General features: G+C 40.6%; 1 protein-coding gene across 1 annotated transcript in view; it reads right to left on the bottom strand.

Moving 5' to 3' along the window:
• Positions 1-1418, bottom strand: part of RNF144B (ring finger protein 144B) — a 52581-nt gene extending 51163 nt beyond the window's left edge. Inside the window, exon 1 of the mRNA XM_041475404.1 lies at positions 1104-1418. The gene's annotated coding sequence lies outside the window, so the exon portion shown is untranslated. The remainder of the gene's footprint in view (positions 1-1103) is intronic.
• Between the last annotated feature and the right edge of the window lie 15830 nt (positions 1419-17248).

Raw genomic sequence — 17248 nt, 5'->3', positions numbered from 1 at the left:
CTGAGGGCAGCCAAACGTATCAGATTGCTCTGCCTGCTCCCAGGCAGCTGGAAAGCTGCATGGGGGTATTTCAGTCACAGCCTGTATCTCTGCTAAAATTTACTTCTTTAAAGCACTTGGTGTCTATTGACCAAGAGGATTCAAAGCTACCCTGCAATGCTTTCTTTACTATAGTAATTTTAAATATTTTACAACTTACAGTGATCTCTGAAGGAAGACATTTGATATTGCTGTATGCAGTTAGGAAGCAGAGTGCTTTCGTATTACAGAAAATACAGAGCTTTAAAATAAATTAGACTGCAGTATCTTCATTACTAAAGCTGCTTTGCACTGAGAAAGCCTTATGATGAGAAAGCAGTGCAAACATTCCAGTAAATGCAGTTGTCTATTCTCAGCATCAAAAAAAATTTAAATGCAAACTAGAAAACTAAAGTATGCTATATTTTGTATGTGCTTACATAAACGACATAACCCTAAACCCTGATCAGATTAGAAGTGTACATTAACACGGATTAGAAGTTAACACATGTACAATACAGATGAACGTATTTTTTCCTTCCTGATACCAGCTGCATGAAACTGTAGCAGAAGAAATGCCTTTAAACCAGGAGGAAGTATCAGCATTTTAAACTCAGGCTTCCTCCAGCTTAATCAGGTATTTTTTCAGTATGAAAGAAGTTCTTCTATTTATACTAATACATATGCCATTTTAGCAACTGCCTTTCACACAGATATATCCTAATTTTGCAGCATTTTTAAACACTTCACACAGACATTTCTCCAAAAGTTGCACTGACAAAAGTAATTTCACCCTTTTGGGAAGTACTTGACGTCTATTTATTTTCAGCCTTTTAACAGTCAGGACGTCAAGATCTCCTTCTGCCTCAGCTCTAAGCACTACATAGTTTGATTTTAGCCAAACCACAAATAACATTTATTTTAGCTACTTAATCATCCTAGTCCTTACCTAAAAAAAAAAAAATTAAAAAAATTTATAAACCTTTTCCACTTTCTTCCATTAGAAGCAAATGCTGGCTTTCTGTTCTTTGAGGGTATCCTGTGCTCTTAAGGAAAACCAGACAGAAAGCTGTATTCCAACATACCTTGAAAGGAGAGCAGCGCTCACTGCCGGCTGTGTGACTTCTCAGGGGCTGCACTCGGAGCCGGGCATTCCCAAGAACCGCGATGTCACAGAGCCCCGAGCTCGCAGTGAGCAGCGGAGCCGCTGGCTCCCACACGCCCTTCCTCGTCCCTGGCTATCTGACAGCCGAACACTTTTTAGGGCTGCAGCCGGGCTCGTCTCCCAGCCCCTGTGCCACTCCGAGGAATCATCCCCTCCCTGCTATTAAGTGCACGCTGCCATTATATCTTACACGCGCGTCACAGCCCGCATGCAGCGGCTGTGGGAAAGCTGCATTTATTTGTACAGGAAGCTTGAGCACAGCACTTCCTACTTCCCATCCCAGACTCAATTCAGCCGCAGGTGATTCCTGACAGCCGGGCAGCTCCCAGCCAAGGCACACCCTCCCCTTCGGCTTTGGCTCTCTGTGCAGCTTCCGACCACGGCTCCCATCCGAGCCCCGACAAGGTAAAACTGAGAGCAGCGAGGCTTTAGATGTGACACTCATCAAAGCCCTCCCAAATTAACCTGCTGGGGAGAGCAGTTTGCGTAGCCGCTGATGTCTGAAACCTCGCTGGCTTCTGCTTGTGAAAAATGTCATCTAAAAAACAAAAAAAAGTGTGATGTGTTGACGTTGGAGGGGAAGTGAGCAAAAAATCTAAACTCAAAAGTAAAGTACCCGTGCAATTTCAGATGTGAGCGTTTAATGATGATGGTGTTCATCTCATTCTGTCAATACTAAAATTTCACTCTTTAAGCTGTCCCTGTGTGCAAGAGGGGTTGGGAATCCTGCAGTTCCGTATTCCAGACCTAAGGGTGTGATTCACATCAGCCAAGTAAGTAGCAGGAGAATATCTAATTGTGCCACATGACACCAAACCCTCAAGAACTTTTCCTGCTGTAGGAAATGCACCACACCCACAGATAAGAAATATAGATATATCAGAGTGCAGGGAGTGCAGAAAAACAGAAGGAAGCATAAATGTTAATCTACAATTTTCTTATGATGAAATAAATTTACTTTGTACTTCATGCAATCATTGCTGGCGTTTTGCCTTCAGTACTTTCCTGTGAAAAATTATATATAGGCATTTCTTCCGGGATGTATAAAAGCTCACAGCTGAGCTTTTAGTCATTTTCAGACAATTATACTGCATCAGATTAATTTAAGGAAAAAAAAAAAAAAAAAAGCTTGTGCAACTTTAATTCAGCCTCCTTGCTGAATTATTCCTTTATATTACAGCTTTGCTTGAATTACCATCATATACTCTTTTCCTCTTAGAATAAGTAAAAACTTAGAATTTATCTATTTAACACTGTGTTAAAATATCTTTGGGTGTTATAAATAATGTTAGATATAGTTATGTAAGATATGTATAATTTGTATTATTTTATATATACAAATTTTATATATTTATATATTATTTATATATATTTAGGGAGGGAGGGGATAATAACCAGAAAAAATATAGCTGTTCCAACATGTGGGATCTTGCTGATCCTTATGGTGTTCATCAACACGGTTACAACAGGATTAGGCAAACTAGAGCCACGTCATTTACTGCCACTTGAACAAGGAGAGCAATTCCCAGCAGAAGCAGACATATATATTCTCAGCAGTGGCCAGTCCTAGAGAAGACTCAAGAAACACTGAAGGCTCAGAGCTATTTTTTAGGCTCTAGAGCAGTACTGAAAATGTGGAATTCTTTGGACAACTTTATGAGTAGAAAACAATTCTCCTTCTCTGGTTAGATTTTTATCCTTCATGTTCTGTTCTAGTATGAAATAGCTGGAGCCTCTATCACTACTCTATTCACTACCTTCCCTCTTGCTTCCAGCTCCTATATTTTCCTCCAGCAGCTGCCCCCTTTGCTACTCTGCCTCCATCACACAAGTACTTGATAGGCCACAGATGAAGCTCAGCAGGAAAATTCTCCCTGTTCTCAGCCCCTGTGCTCAGCACCACAGCATGTGAACAGCAAAAGGCAATTATCTCAAGGAGGAGAGTGGTGAGAGAGGGAGGATGAAGGAAATCATGTCATTCATGCAGGTGTAGGAAAAACAGCAGGGCAGTAAGTTCAGAAGCAGAGCAGGGCAGCTGCCAACATCAGAGTAGCAAAAGTAGCATCTGGTTTGGTACTTACTCTTTGCTGGCACAACAAAACAAAAACAAGCTTCATTGAAGTAGCCTCCACCAGTGAAGAGACAGAACTACAACAAAGATTACCCATCTTCCCTTCAGGTATGATGAGGCCAGCTTGTATCTGGGGGGGGATGTTCTTTTAAACTATGAAAACTAGATTTAGTACATTAAAATGCACAAAAATTCTTGAAACTTCAGCTACAAACATCCCATCGTATTTTTATCCCATTTCCTACTGTCTCCATGCAAGTTATAATGTGATTGCATAAACGTGCAAAACTGCTTACAACAAAATTATTTTCCTTTAGACATCACAAAATTGGTGAAAAAAATAATGCTTCTCGAGACATTTAATTAACTGGAAATGCTAAGATATGCTTGTTCCAAGCACTCCACTTCTTGGGTATCAAATCCTAAACTGTGGGGCCCGGATTTACACACCAGACAATAACTTACTGATGCTCTGGGGACAGCTGGCTATGCCTCTGCTTCCATCTTCTCTTCAGTATTTGCCCCTACTTTTGTGCTTCTCCAGGATCCCCACAGCAAAGGGGAGCTGAAGGTGACGTGGCACTGTGCAGGAGCTCAGGCTATAAGGACTTGAGATGATCAATACTGATGATTCTTTCAATTGCCATCACCAAAAGACGTGAGCTGGACTTTTATGAGCTCTTCTGTCAAAATAATTTCTCTTCCAGCTGTACCTCGAGCCCAGGTACTTCACAGTTTCACAGAAGCACATCTTCTTGGCAAGCTAATTTTATGAAGTGTTATGAGTCATGCTAAAATTGCTACCCAGCTCAAATCCCTGAATCTCTTACCCAGATTGATTGGCTTCCTTTCTGAGCCAACAAATAGAAGTTCACATTGTCACACAATTCCAGACAAGGCACAAGCTAAGTTCTCCCCATTTGCCTTCTTCTTGGACAGCTGTGATAGACAGCACAAAACTGAAAGGGTCCAATTAATTTTTTGGACACGCTTAACTGATGCTTTTATACCTCCAGACTGGGGGAATAGCTGAGCCTTTGAGATGTCAAAATGCAGTATCACTGGAAACTTTTAGTTGAGTTACTAGCCAGAATAAGAATAAAGACTGGCATAGTTAATTACTAACATGGCTGTGTCATCCTTACAGTGACTCGAAATACTTCAGAAATGACTAAGCCACTCTTCATTAACTGAAATTACTAATTAATTTTTGACATGGATGGGTAAAAAAGTAATAGCGTGACCAGTGAAAAGATCACTGACATCCCACAAACAACATACCATTAACAGCAAGTGAAAATGCTGAGTTAGTGTATAACTAACAGTTTCATTGTAATTCTACATAAAGAAAATAGGACTAGTTTATGAGGGAAAAAAAATTTCACTATCATGTTTCGCAGTTTTCAACTAAAAAAAACAACAGATCACCTGAACAGCAATTGCTGTGCATAGGTGTAATATAAAAAGAGGTTTTATAACAAGCTTTTTAAAATCAGAGCCTAACTAAAAAAAATTAGTCTTTATCAATTTTATTTAGTGTACATGCAAATAATCTATTTCCCGGTGGAAAAAGAAAGTATTTGTAGATGTAAAAGACATAGTTTCACAACAGAAATAGATACTAATGAGTAACATAACCAATGCTGAAAACAAAACAGGAAGGAGTTTTGCAGAGGGAGTATACATATATTATCTGAAGTTGAAAGTGTGACGCCCCTGATGTCATGGACTATTAATAGTTGTCTTCAATGGGAACTATTTTAAAGGGGAATTACACCATAAAAAGTCATTTGTGATACCTTCATAAACCAAATATTTTAAAAAGGAATCTCTATTCCATATATGTATTTATACAACCACATCTAGAAATCAGATGTCAGTGCAGAAAAATACAGAGCTATGCAATATTTTGCATGCAGACAAGCTTTAATCAGTACAGCCTCAAGAAAATCAGGACCACATCTTTTTCTGTTTAAATAACCCTATTGTTCTACAATTCTGACTTGGTATGCAAGTCACTCCTTGACAAACCAGGCTTGAAATCTTCATTAATCCCTTTAGCTAAAATATAAAACTTTATTATAAGGAGTTTTCTATTAGAGTGAAATAAATCAAGTTAAATTATTTTGAAAGAATAGTAGGTGCAATGTAAAGAGCTTTTAATTTTACAGTAAAAAAAGGGAGTGGGATGGCACACTGTCTACTGAAGATTTATGATTATGATCTCAAAATGAGTGGATTTGTCTCAGACACAAAGAGTGGTAGGTGACTTACACTCATCCTGTTCCTATGAACCAAGCAAAATGCAACATTCATTAAACTTTGTTGGCACAGTGGACCATCTCCAAACAAAATCATATAGCTTCCATGAGTTCTATTTCTTCTCCATCAGTATTTTTTCCTGTGTTTGTACTTTAAACTATATTTTGGTATTTGATCCATACAGAACCATGTTAGAGGGGAAAAAATAAAATAGAGCCTCAGCAGAAAACCATGAGAAGTCAGCCTGCTACCCCAGTGGGTGGGTTTCAGGTGCTTAGAAATTTCAGCTTAAAGATCCAGGCCAATGGCTTTAACAGTGTATTACTGGAATTCCAGTGCACCTTGTCTTCTTGAGACCTGAAAACATCAAAAGAGACAAAGTGTATTTGCCCCCAGAGCAAAACCTGCTGGTGGCAGAGCTCTACTACCAGCACCACAAGGAGCAGGCATTTTGCCACTGGCAACCAAACAGCTCTACAGAAATTTTTGCTTAGGCTAACTCCTTTCTGCTCACTATGTACATGAAGAATCAGCCTGCAAGAAGAAAACAAGCTAAGTTTCTAGGAGCCTGCCATAAATAAGACATTGATGAGCTGCCAGTGAACAGCAGACATCCTGCCCAGGGCAGCCAGAGCAGCACTCTCAGGCCAGGGCACATCCTCAGCCACCTCCTTGCACTCAGGACACAGGGAAGAGGCTACTGTCACACCCCCCCTTGACCTTCTCCTGTGACATGAGGTGTGCCAGCCACCATCTCACAAGGCAGTTGTGTCCCTCCCCAGCCACACAGTGGCCATCAATGAGGTGACAGCACTGCTTCTGGAGACACTGCAGCCAGGGCCATGGGACACCTCTCAGGCCCAGAGGCCAGCCTGTGCAAGCAGGTCCCAGGTCCCCAGCTGGACAGCACATGTAGCCCCCCCAAACCAGCAGCACCTCATGAACTGATGATAAAAAATAAAATGAAACCAAACAGCTTGTTTTGCTCTCATATTCATGTGTTACACAAACAGAAGTAGAGTTGCTCAGCTCTTATGGGCATCAGGTAACAGGTGAGACCCTCTAGCTGTGAAAAGAGTAATTTATAAAGCAGCATTGAAGGAACCATACTAAATACACATGAAAGAGGAGACACTGAAGTTATCCTCTTCTCCCGCCTTCTCTTAAAGTTAGCACACATTTTTAACAAGAGTATGTAAAGATTTCATGGGGATAACTTAAGGCTCAGATAAATTGATTTTCTATTAACTGTGCTTATAGCTAACTTCAGCGCACGGCACAGACATTCAATCCAGCAAATATATTTTTTTTTCCCCTTTTGATTGTGTGCCCAAAATGACACATTCTGTTGACTTTTAACGAAGTGTTTTGGTAATGCACCTGGAATTGCAGTGATTTCAGACATCAGAATCACCATCAGTTTAAAAACAGAGGGGAAAACCATCCTGGCAGCCAACACAGGAAGCTTCCTCTGTAACAGAGGAGGTCATCAACCTGTCCTTGTCATGAGATAAAAATGTGCACTGTTTTCATGTCTCTGATTCTACTGTGTTTTCTGTCCTGCCTCAAGCTCTTGACTGCTTTTTTTGTAAATAGTAAGAGACAGCTTTATTCCTTCCAACCCAAGCCAGTCTCCTAGGTGATGGCTTTGCCTTAGCCTGATGAGACTTCATCTAGAGGTTTATAAGACAGGTAGAATTTGGAGGGGAGGGTTGCAGGGGGCACCTAATAATACATTTCAGCCCAGACCTTGTTGATTTAACTAACCTCTCAAGTCAAGGATGGGCAGGTCAGAGATGAGACAGAGCTGAGACAATTTTATGGCTATAAAAGCCAACAAGAGGACTTTCACTGACATCTGGCAGGAAGGACCAAGGTGAGGAGCTAATATATACCTTTGAGACATAACTTTTCTTGAAGTATGACACACACAGCTTTTGGTTTATTTAGGGTGAGAAATAGTTTCCAAGAGGGGTTGGGCAGGGGTTACTCCAATGGACTGGCTATGCAGGGAAATAATGGAGCTGAAGCATACCCATAGGGAAAAACCAAGAACTTGTCCCACTCTCCCAGCATCCTCTCTCCTTACTCAACTTCCAGGAAGGGTCTCAATGCTTTTCCACATCCCTTTTACAGTCTCCTTTCCTCACCAGAATTTACATCTCACCCATTTATGATGAGACCAGATATGAAAAGGTTTGTCCAGATCCACTTTTCTTTCTATAGAATTTAATCATGTGGTCAGGTAACACAACTAATAACGTCTAAGGATTTCAGCCTCTCAGTGCACCACAGCAGGGCTGTTTGAGTGATCCTATTTTCTCCCTGCTGCTTTAGGCTGGCCACCTTTGTAATGGCAGCATCCAACAAGGACACAGTACCAGATGAGAAGCAGCAACGTGTTAAAACATGTGCAGCTGTTTGCTGGCAGCATTCTTATCACATCACAGCTGAAGTAACAAAATCCAAGATTGCTTCACATTCTCATTAGGATAGTGATAAAACTTTTTTCTCTCCTCTGCTCAGAGCACAGCAGACAGCAATTACAACAATCTCCTTGAAAGGACACCTTTAACACTCACCAGCTAGCAAGCAGTTGTTAAATTCAACAATCCCAAAATTAGGATATGGGAACTCAAAACCAAGCACATGGCTGGCTGGCTGCAAGTGACGTAAAGATTTATTCAGTTGCACTGAAATAATTTGAGAAGGGTTTACTTAATGTTTATTTTTGTATCTGTTACAATCAACTGCTACGTAACTTAATTAAAAATAGGTGCTTTTAACCTGGTAATTTGTTTAAGACTCTTATAAAATTAGGGGTACTCAGTTGGGCTGAGAGAATCTCCAGGAAAAGAAACCGGAGTTTTACACGACTGATCAGGGGCAGGAGGGCAAGAGACATACCAAAACCTTTGGTTTTCCAAACACTGCTAAAATCCAAGCAAATAGTGTTTTCTGCTTCAGTACTATCTGCGGTCACTGAAGAAATTACAAGTGAGCTCATCTTTTTGTTAAGCTTGACTTCATCTTTGAAAAGCCCCTGGCTCCACTTAGCTGCCCTATACTCATCAGGAAGAAATTTAAACAGATCAAGTATTTCCTCCAAGTTTTGATTTTATACATGTATACATATTTCCTGGGATATGACAAAACACAGTCGGGGCAAAATGCATCAATAAATCCGTTCCCATCAAGAATTACTTTGCATTATACAATATAAACAAATATATAAAACATATAAACAAAGCTTTGAAGTGTGAACTCTGAATTTTTAGTTTCCATGAGTTCTATCTTACAAGGTGAAGAAATCTGTTCAGTGACCTCTGACTGTGAGTAAATTTTTCTAAACTAAATTTTTCCTTACATTATCCTTAGGATAACTCTCTACATGCTTGCAATTTACACAGCTTGGGAAAAACAATATCCTAAATCACAGGGAATGGAAATGCTGCATTGTGGAAGAAGAGGAAGAGACTTTAGACAAAAGGAGAAACAACTGGCCTATTTGCAAGAAAGAACCTGACACCTCTCTCACTTACCAAACAAGCAAAGCTAGGTCAGATCGCACCTGCAGAAGGCAGACGGGAAGAAACTTCCAGGATCTTGAAATATGCCAAGGAGGTGTGAGAGAACATGAAGTTTAAGGAGGAGCTCAACACAAAGTTCAAGGAAGGTTTGGTGGATGAGAGGCTGGACGTGATCCAGCAATGCACACTTGCAGCCCAGAAAGCCAATTGCACGCAGGGCTGCGTAACAGGAGCCATGGCCAGCAGAGTGAGGGAGGGGATTCTCCCCCGCTCTGCTCTCATGAGACCCCACCTGCAGTGATGCTTGCCCTTCTCAGGTCCCACACACAAGAAGGCCATGGACCTGCTGGGGTGAGTTCAGAGGAGGACCACAAAGGTGATCAAAGGGCTGGAGCACACCTCCTGCAAAGACAGGCTGAGAGAACTGGAGAAGAGAAGAGTTGAGTGAGACCTTATAGCACTTCCCAGGAACCTACATGAGAGCTAGGGAGAAACTTTTTACAAAGGTGAGTAGTGACAGGTCAAGAGGGAATGGCTGTAAAATGCTCTATAATTCTAACAGAGGCCAAAGGCAGGGAAACCATTTCACTCTCCTGAAAAAGAAATTAGCAGCATGAAGAGACTGAGCATAACACTCTCCAGTCTTTCTGATTTTGGCTCATGAATAGAGTACATTTGCTACACCAAAAAAGAAGCAAGTGAAAGGGAAGGAGAATCATACACACAATTTCGAACACTGCATGAAAAAACACTAAGACCTTTTAGCTTTGTACATCTTCATGGCTTTTTGAACAACATAAACAAAAAGATTACACACGGCACTTCCCAATACCCTTGCAGAGAACAAAGGCAGTGTCAGAATCTAGATGTGTAGCATACCCAGCACCCCTCTTGGTGATCACAAACATCCCACCAGTCTCTGGGTGTCCCAGGGAGCAAGCTGCCACAGGTTTCAGCTGGGAAAGCAGCACAAAGCACCTTTCTGGGCTGACAAAACTGGAACAAACAGGCTGCTTCCTACTGAGCAAACCTCAGAGTAATTATACAGCACAATTTGGTAAGAACCAAGAAATTCCACTTGAGATCCTCTTGAAATATGGTGATCATCACATTTTGCCACAGGAACACGGTTTACAACAATGGCTTCTCACCTTTGGGTTAAACATAGTATCAGATCGTGATGTGAGATGTAGCACTCAAACTTGTATGTGGAAACTGAAGTTGGACAGCAGGAGACTATAGCTTATTTCAACTATGGATTTATTCCTGATAATACTAGTTTAAAGATTTGAAGTATTTCTGGCAGTTCTGTTAAATTGTTTATTTAATGATAATTGTTTCTCTTTCCCCAAGGAAAATGACAGGAAACATGAATCAAGATTGTTCAAAAACTAAAATAACAACTTCCTTTGTCCTTATTGATAACATTTTTCTGACCTGAGTGGGTATTTGTGAGTGTGTTTACTGTGTGAAATCTTTTTCCAATGAGTCATTATTTTGATGCAATATTTTACATAAAGCAAACAGCTGATCTTGTGTGTGATTTCTTTTGTTGTCAATAGGACTAGGAAGGAGAGGAGAGAACTGAAAAACACGTAGGAAGAATAAATAAAATTAATGTTTTACAGGAAATCAGATGTTCTCTGGATGTTCTGCTGCAGTTAATTTCCACTAAACATAGCAGAGTATGACGGGAATGGAGATAGAGACGGTGAAGGAAAAATTCCAATAATGTGCTTTCATTCTTTGATTGTCTTTCCAGGAAACAGAGTTGCTTCAGCCTCCTTCAAATGGCAACAAGTGCGCAATAAATTTTTTATCTCTTAGTGATAACCCAAATGTGCAACACTTCATATACCAAGACGTTTTGAGTTTCAATACTATTATGGGCCACAAGACCCATCCATCACTCTGTCTAGACCACACAAAATCTGTTATTGGCACTGTATGAAGGTTTAAGATTCTCTCACATTAAAGCATCCATAAACTGACGATCGAGATCTCTGCTCTCTATACCATCCATTGCCAAACAACTTTATTTTTTCTATTGTAAAAAGATTCCAAAAAGCTTATGAATTTAAAATAATTAACACTTGTACAAGTATTTCCAGCATGTTGCTGAAAAACAGACAGTGAGTAAATTATTTTCCTCACTCAGAAGGCATTGCAAACCATAGTTTTCCTCAGGAATGAAGGTTTATTTATTCAGCAGATTTTATGCTCCAAACTAGTATGTGAAGAAGTAGTTGAGCAGCAAAACTGACAAAGCCTGGTTTCTAAGGATTTGTGTGCCTTAAGACTACTGAAACAATAACCCTAGTTCCCTGGTATCGCTTCCGAAGTGCCCCTGGAGCAGTCATAAACTGCACTGCCCCACATGCACACTGATTAGTGAGCCTTATATGTGATGCTGGTTTTTTGACTGGATGTACCAGAAAATGTGCAACAGGGGAGTCTTGCCTGACTTTTTACATCAATGGCTCAGAAAGTTGTCAAGCATATCAGCAGACAAATAGTGTAATCCACATGAGCTCTATTTCCCTAAGAAATTCAGTTAAGCAGGAGACATAAATCAGTTCAAACCTTTAAGGATTAGACTGATCATTTCACAAAATCATAGCAAAAGTCAGGGCACTTTACTGGGTACTCTTCAAACGTGTGGCTATGTACAGCCTTTCAGTTTCATTACACACAGTAGGAAGTAAAGAGGAAACACTTTCATTTGACATGCTGGTTTCAACCACTGGAAGTCAACTTCAGGAATTTTGCAATAGGCTTTCCAGCTCTTTAACAAAAAACACCTGGAGCACAGATAAAAGGTTTAGAATTTTTTTTTTCCTAGACTTTGCCACAAACACCCTCTGGCCTTGGAAAAGCACAGTAATTTTATCATCTGTAACACTACAAAAAAACTGCAAAACCTTGCTTACTTGTATACAAAGTATGCAACGCATGCCTCAGTTGTCCTGTATGCTTTGTTACAGACTGTAAAGTGTCTTGCATTCAAGGACAAAGCAGTGAAACACAAATTTTCAAAGGGAAATCCGGAGTGAATTAAAAGATGAAAAGTTAGTCCCTATAAAAATAAGTTTTCTAGTGAACATCACTGATATGATGAAGTATATTTGTTTCAAAGATAATACAAATGATCATTCAAACAGTACAATGTGTCTACATGTGTTTCCATCAATCCTGCCAAACTAAGGTAGAAGAGATAAATGCCATATACATTCTACCTGCCTAAATACTACATGGTAATACAAAATAAATACAAAATTCTTGCAGAGGAGCCAAGGGGCCACTGATACCTCTCATTTCTGAATCTCTTCCCATATTCTTCCTCCCACCTTCCCACTATCTTCCCTTTGACTCATGCCCTTTCTATCTTATTATCTCAGCCATAAAAAATGTTTGGCAGACAGTTCCTAAAACTTCCTGCACTACCTGTATGAAGCCTGTCTGAATCTACCCTAAAAGTCTAAAATCTTTTCACCTTTTCTTCAGAATAGTTACTTCCATCACTAAGCAAAATCCCAAATATCCCACTGTGAATATGGCACTAGCTCATGACTTTTTTATCTGTAGAAATATATAACATGCTCCAGTGTGCTTGATCTTGTTTTTGCCTTAAAGGTGTCTTGTGAAATGTGTTGAACAAGCAATTTTTTCTTCTAGTATTTACATCTGGGTTCCTGTGCTACTGCAGATGTAATGTGCATGACCATGACTTTTTAATGTTTGTCATTAATGTGTGCATAGGATTATCAGAAGGCAACTCCTTCAGGTAACACCTATTTGACAATTCCTAACTGCTAACATTTCTTCTTTTAAAAGTAATGATAAGAGGCTGTACTTTGTGAGACTATGAAGTAGCCTGGTATCAATACTTTTTATGTTACAGATTTTCTGCACCCTACTTCAGACCGTGGTCCCCCTGCAAGGCATCACCCAAAAACACTGTCAGAAAGAGTTCACAGTCTGAATTGCAGTCAGAGGGAACCAGAGGAAGAGTTGTGAAATAACACAAAAAGCAAGGCAGGAAGAAGATACAAGATACCTTTGTACACAATTAAACCAGTCTGAACATTTGACATTTCTTCTTCAGTCTCCTTTCCTCCTCATCAAGAAAATGAATAGCTGCAATTCTTGACCAGCATTAACTAGTCATCACTGTTGGCTAGCCACTGGTACAAGTCATAGAGGAAGCAAAGAAGCTGAAAGAAGAGATGTTTCCCTTATGAATAATAAGGCAAGGTGCTTTTTTTTATAGATGGGCCCGCATAAAACATAACAACACAAGCAAGGATGACATTGATGGCAGAAGACAAGGGAGTAGCAGTGAGTTGTGGAGGATCAGAAAGGTAGAGAGGAGAAGCAGCAATCCTCCCTGCTGAAAGGTTGTGGGAGAGAGGGTTCTTAGCATGATCTACAGGCCAGTGCAGGGACTGAACAAACAGCTGAACAGCCACAGGCAGCACCACAGGATGTTTGATGGTAACACCTAATGCCTGAAAACCACTCACAACAAAACCACACATTTCCTTTCACTGCTTCCAGAATCGATCATAACAGCACTTAAAAAAAAAAAAAAAAAAAAACCAACAAAATCCCCAAAACAACAACAAACTTTTTCAAGCAGATTTTATCCATTGGCCAGAATACTTTTCCAGACTCAAGAGCCCCATCCCATAAAGCACTCCTTCGTCAGTTGATGTCAAAGATTTTATCACAAAGCTGACAGTCCCTGCATGGCATTAAGTGAACAATTCCTCAGAGATTCCCCCCTTTTCAGCTTTTCCTTGTTCATCCACCAACCCCCCCACTACCTGCCCCCTCCCCCTCAAAAATCCTCACTGTTTCAGATAGGTCTTGGAAGAACCTGTTTTAGTAATCAGTAGGGTGCTCCAATTACTTCATCATGACACAAATATTGCCAACACCTCAGATGCGGAGGTGTTTCTGGCAGAGTCTGTGTTTTGCCATGTAGCCTTCCTCCACAATGGGAGTCACCTTAATAAAGGAAGACATTTTGCTGACATGCACAACTGAGAGGAAGTTTCCCTGGCATGTGTAACTGGAGCCTCAGTAACTGATTGTCCTGAAAAATGATACAAGGAAACTGTTCTAGGGGGGATTAGCTCTTAGTTAGGAGATAGAAACACAGCAGAGTGTTTAAATGCTATGAAATGAAGGAGTGCTCCACAGACCACACTGGAAGAACAGTTCTGTGTGGATCAGCTTCCTAAAAAACAGACATAGAAGAATGCAGAGACCAGGCTCTAGAAAGCTTCTGTTTGTCTGTCTGTCACTGGGGTTGACAGTAGCCAGGCAGACAGGTTAGTGATCCCCTGACTCAGCCCCCTTGCAGTGTCACACAAAGCTTTGCCTTTCCTTGGATACAAAGTCCCAAGCCCTGCTGACAAAGTCAGCAAGGGATCAACTGTCCCTGTTCTTAGCTAGACACATTTCTCTTTTCAAAGTCTGCTTGAGCCATTTAATTATCATGAATGCTGTCTTTATCAAGCCTGCCTCCAGTCAAGTGGCAGACTCAATACTACTCAATACTGTCTGGCAGAGTAATTGAAACCCATGAAGTGTGTGCAGAACAGTACTCCGCTCCCCTGAAGCTCAGATAACTCTCGAGCACTGCCTTGCCACGATTTGAGACACTGAGAAAGATTTTTGCCTTTGAGAAGCATCACGGGCTCCAGAGCTCCTCCTCTATTTCCACCTCCACTTCCAAGTGAGAACAATTAATCTTTTTTGTCAGCCTGACCCAACTGAACAAGCTCTCCTTTTTTTTATATACATATATTTTTCAGTTCCTTCCCCCCATACTGACACCCACTACAAGGAAACAGTATTGGCCCATTTGTGCTCCCTGCAGCTATTCAGCCTCTTCTGGGAATTTGTAGACTTCCTCTTGGGACAACTGCTCCATGCTGGGAGTAAAACAAGAAACCACTGACAGAGGGGTCTGGCCTGAAAGTCAAAAAGTTCACACAGCATGTTACCAACATCTGGAGTGCTGGACAACCTTTAGTCAAGTATTTTGATCATACAATTGCATTATTCGTCTTAATATCATGCACAAAACAAACCTGATGGTATCTAATGAGCTTTTCAACTTCTGCAAAAGGCAAAATCACTAATGCATACTAGCACTGTGTGTGAATTTCCAGTAAGGTTTCCAAGAGGCAAAAAACAAAGGTGATAAAAGCCCTCTGCTTCTGTACCCCAACTCCTTCAAAAAGCTGCTGAGCAAGGTGATAAATGAACATGCTACAAGATCACCTGAAAACCAGCTCTGACCAGTTATTCAGTGGTTCTTCAAGAACAAAATAAATACTGAACACTTCAAAACGAAGGTCACAGTTATTATTTACCCTAGCTTAAAAGGAGAATAGTCAATAAAATAGAAGACTACTTAGTCAAAGCTACTGCAGTAAAAAAACACAGAAAACATTAAAGAGAGAATGCAAATTAAGAGCTGTGATAACTGGATAGTGTCTGGCATTAGTAGGCTGAAGAAAAACACACTACTGTGTAAAAGATGAATCATGTCTGAAGAGAAGTGCAATTACGACCAGCTATCACAGGATTTAACACATTATCTCATCAGACTACACCAAACAGGTTCATGAGGATCTTTGTTAACTGAAATCAGATAGATGCTGCTGGAGGAGGAAGTTATTGGTGTTCCCAGTGGCTCATTTGCAGGATAAAAGCCTTTGAGATCCAGAGCACCAAACAGTGCACCAAACTACATTTTACCTTTTTTTTTTTTGTTTGTTTGTTTTTCCACACTGACCACAGCTTGCTCACTAAGCTTTATTCACTCCTCTTTCTGCCTTTTTAGTTTGTTTACATTGTACTGTGTGGGATAATGTTGTTAAACAATCACATTTGTGAATGTCAGAAAAAAGTATCCTTTTGAAAGGATTCAGTGGGAATCAGCAGAGTTGCATACAAGGACCAAAGATAATTCCATCCCCTCCAAAACTGAGGCTCATCAGAGGAGCTTGAATTTCCCTTTTGATGCAACTACATGCCAGTCTCGATTTTAAAGATCCATTTCAGTAGAGCTACTGCCTCTGCATTCTTTTAAACTATTGTGAAGAAATATGAACACAAAAAGATCTATTTTTATATCAATATTCTAAAAGCACATAAAAGGGAATCTAGCTTTGTCCTCATGATTCATACTGTCAATAGAAAGCTTTAACTAAGTTACAGTAATATTATTCAGTTGGATTTGGGGTTTTTTGTATAGCAAACATATGTGAGCTATAAATCTCAAGAAACAAAAAAATCTATTTAGCTTTAGGCGCTTTTGTATCACCAGCAGGCTTAGGTATGCTTTCAACATTTTGTCTGTTCAATGCTAATGGCAATGGATTAGGCAGATTAGCTATGCCTACCAGTGCAGTTCCCCGATAAATTACAGGCTTTCTATCCTCAGCAGGCCCTCAATAATTCCATTTTCTGTAGAAATGAAAATGTGTCTTTGGAACAAAAGAAAGCACTCAGTCTTCCAGCCATTCACAGAAAGTTTTGCTGGTATACAGCCATATGTCAAAGCATGCCTACTGTTCTGTAAGTCACCCTGGGAACAGCAGGACTAATGAAGCCTGGTTTCCTACAGAATCATGTCCTCCACTTAGCACCCACAGTGTAATGCAGTGCCTGAGCCCTCCAGTGCAACACGGCTGTATTGCCCATGTTTCCTCACAGCAATCCTGCACTATACCTGAACTGCTCCAACACACACAGCTCAGCCCGAGTGTACTCCCACAGCATTTCTGCACTGCCTCCTCTCCATGCCCTTCCCCTTCTCAGAGTCACTGCACTCGTCCTTCCTCCTTCCCAGCTCCTGCCAGCCTAGTGCTACATCTGTACTGATGGGTGACCAGCAGCAGCTGAACATAATGAACTAGACCTGAACTCTGTCTCCTCCAACCTGGCAGGAACCACTACAAGTTGGGCGGTGAGTCCAACACCATTAGAGGGAAGATGGACAGACAAAGGGATACACAGGGTGGTTGGACACCCTGTGTTTTCTTTGAAGGCAGAAAATCTAGTCTCTTGAGAAGGCTGCTGAGATGCTTCATGGTTCTTTTCAGTAAACACATAAGCACGACAGACTTACCAGAAAATTTACCCTTCAAAATGTCCTGAAATAATTATTTTCACTGCACAACT

The sequence above is a fragment of the Pyrgilauda ruficollis genome, unplaced genomic scaffold (assembly GCF_017590135.1).
Source record: "Pyrgilauda ruficollis isolate IOZ18807 unplaced genomic scaffold, ASM1759013v1 scaffold35, whole genome shotgun sequence".
Lineage (NCBI taxonomy): Eukaryota > Metazoa > Chordata > Aves > Passeriformes > Passeridae > Pyrgilauda > Pyrgilauda ruficollis.
The sequence above is the reverse complement of the archived record's forward strand: the minus strand, read 5'-3'. Positions and strand labels throughout refer to the sequence as shown.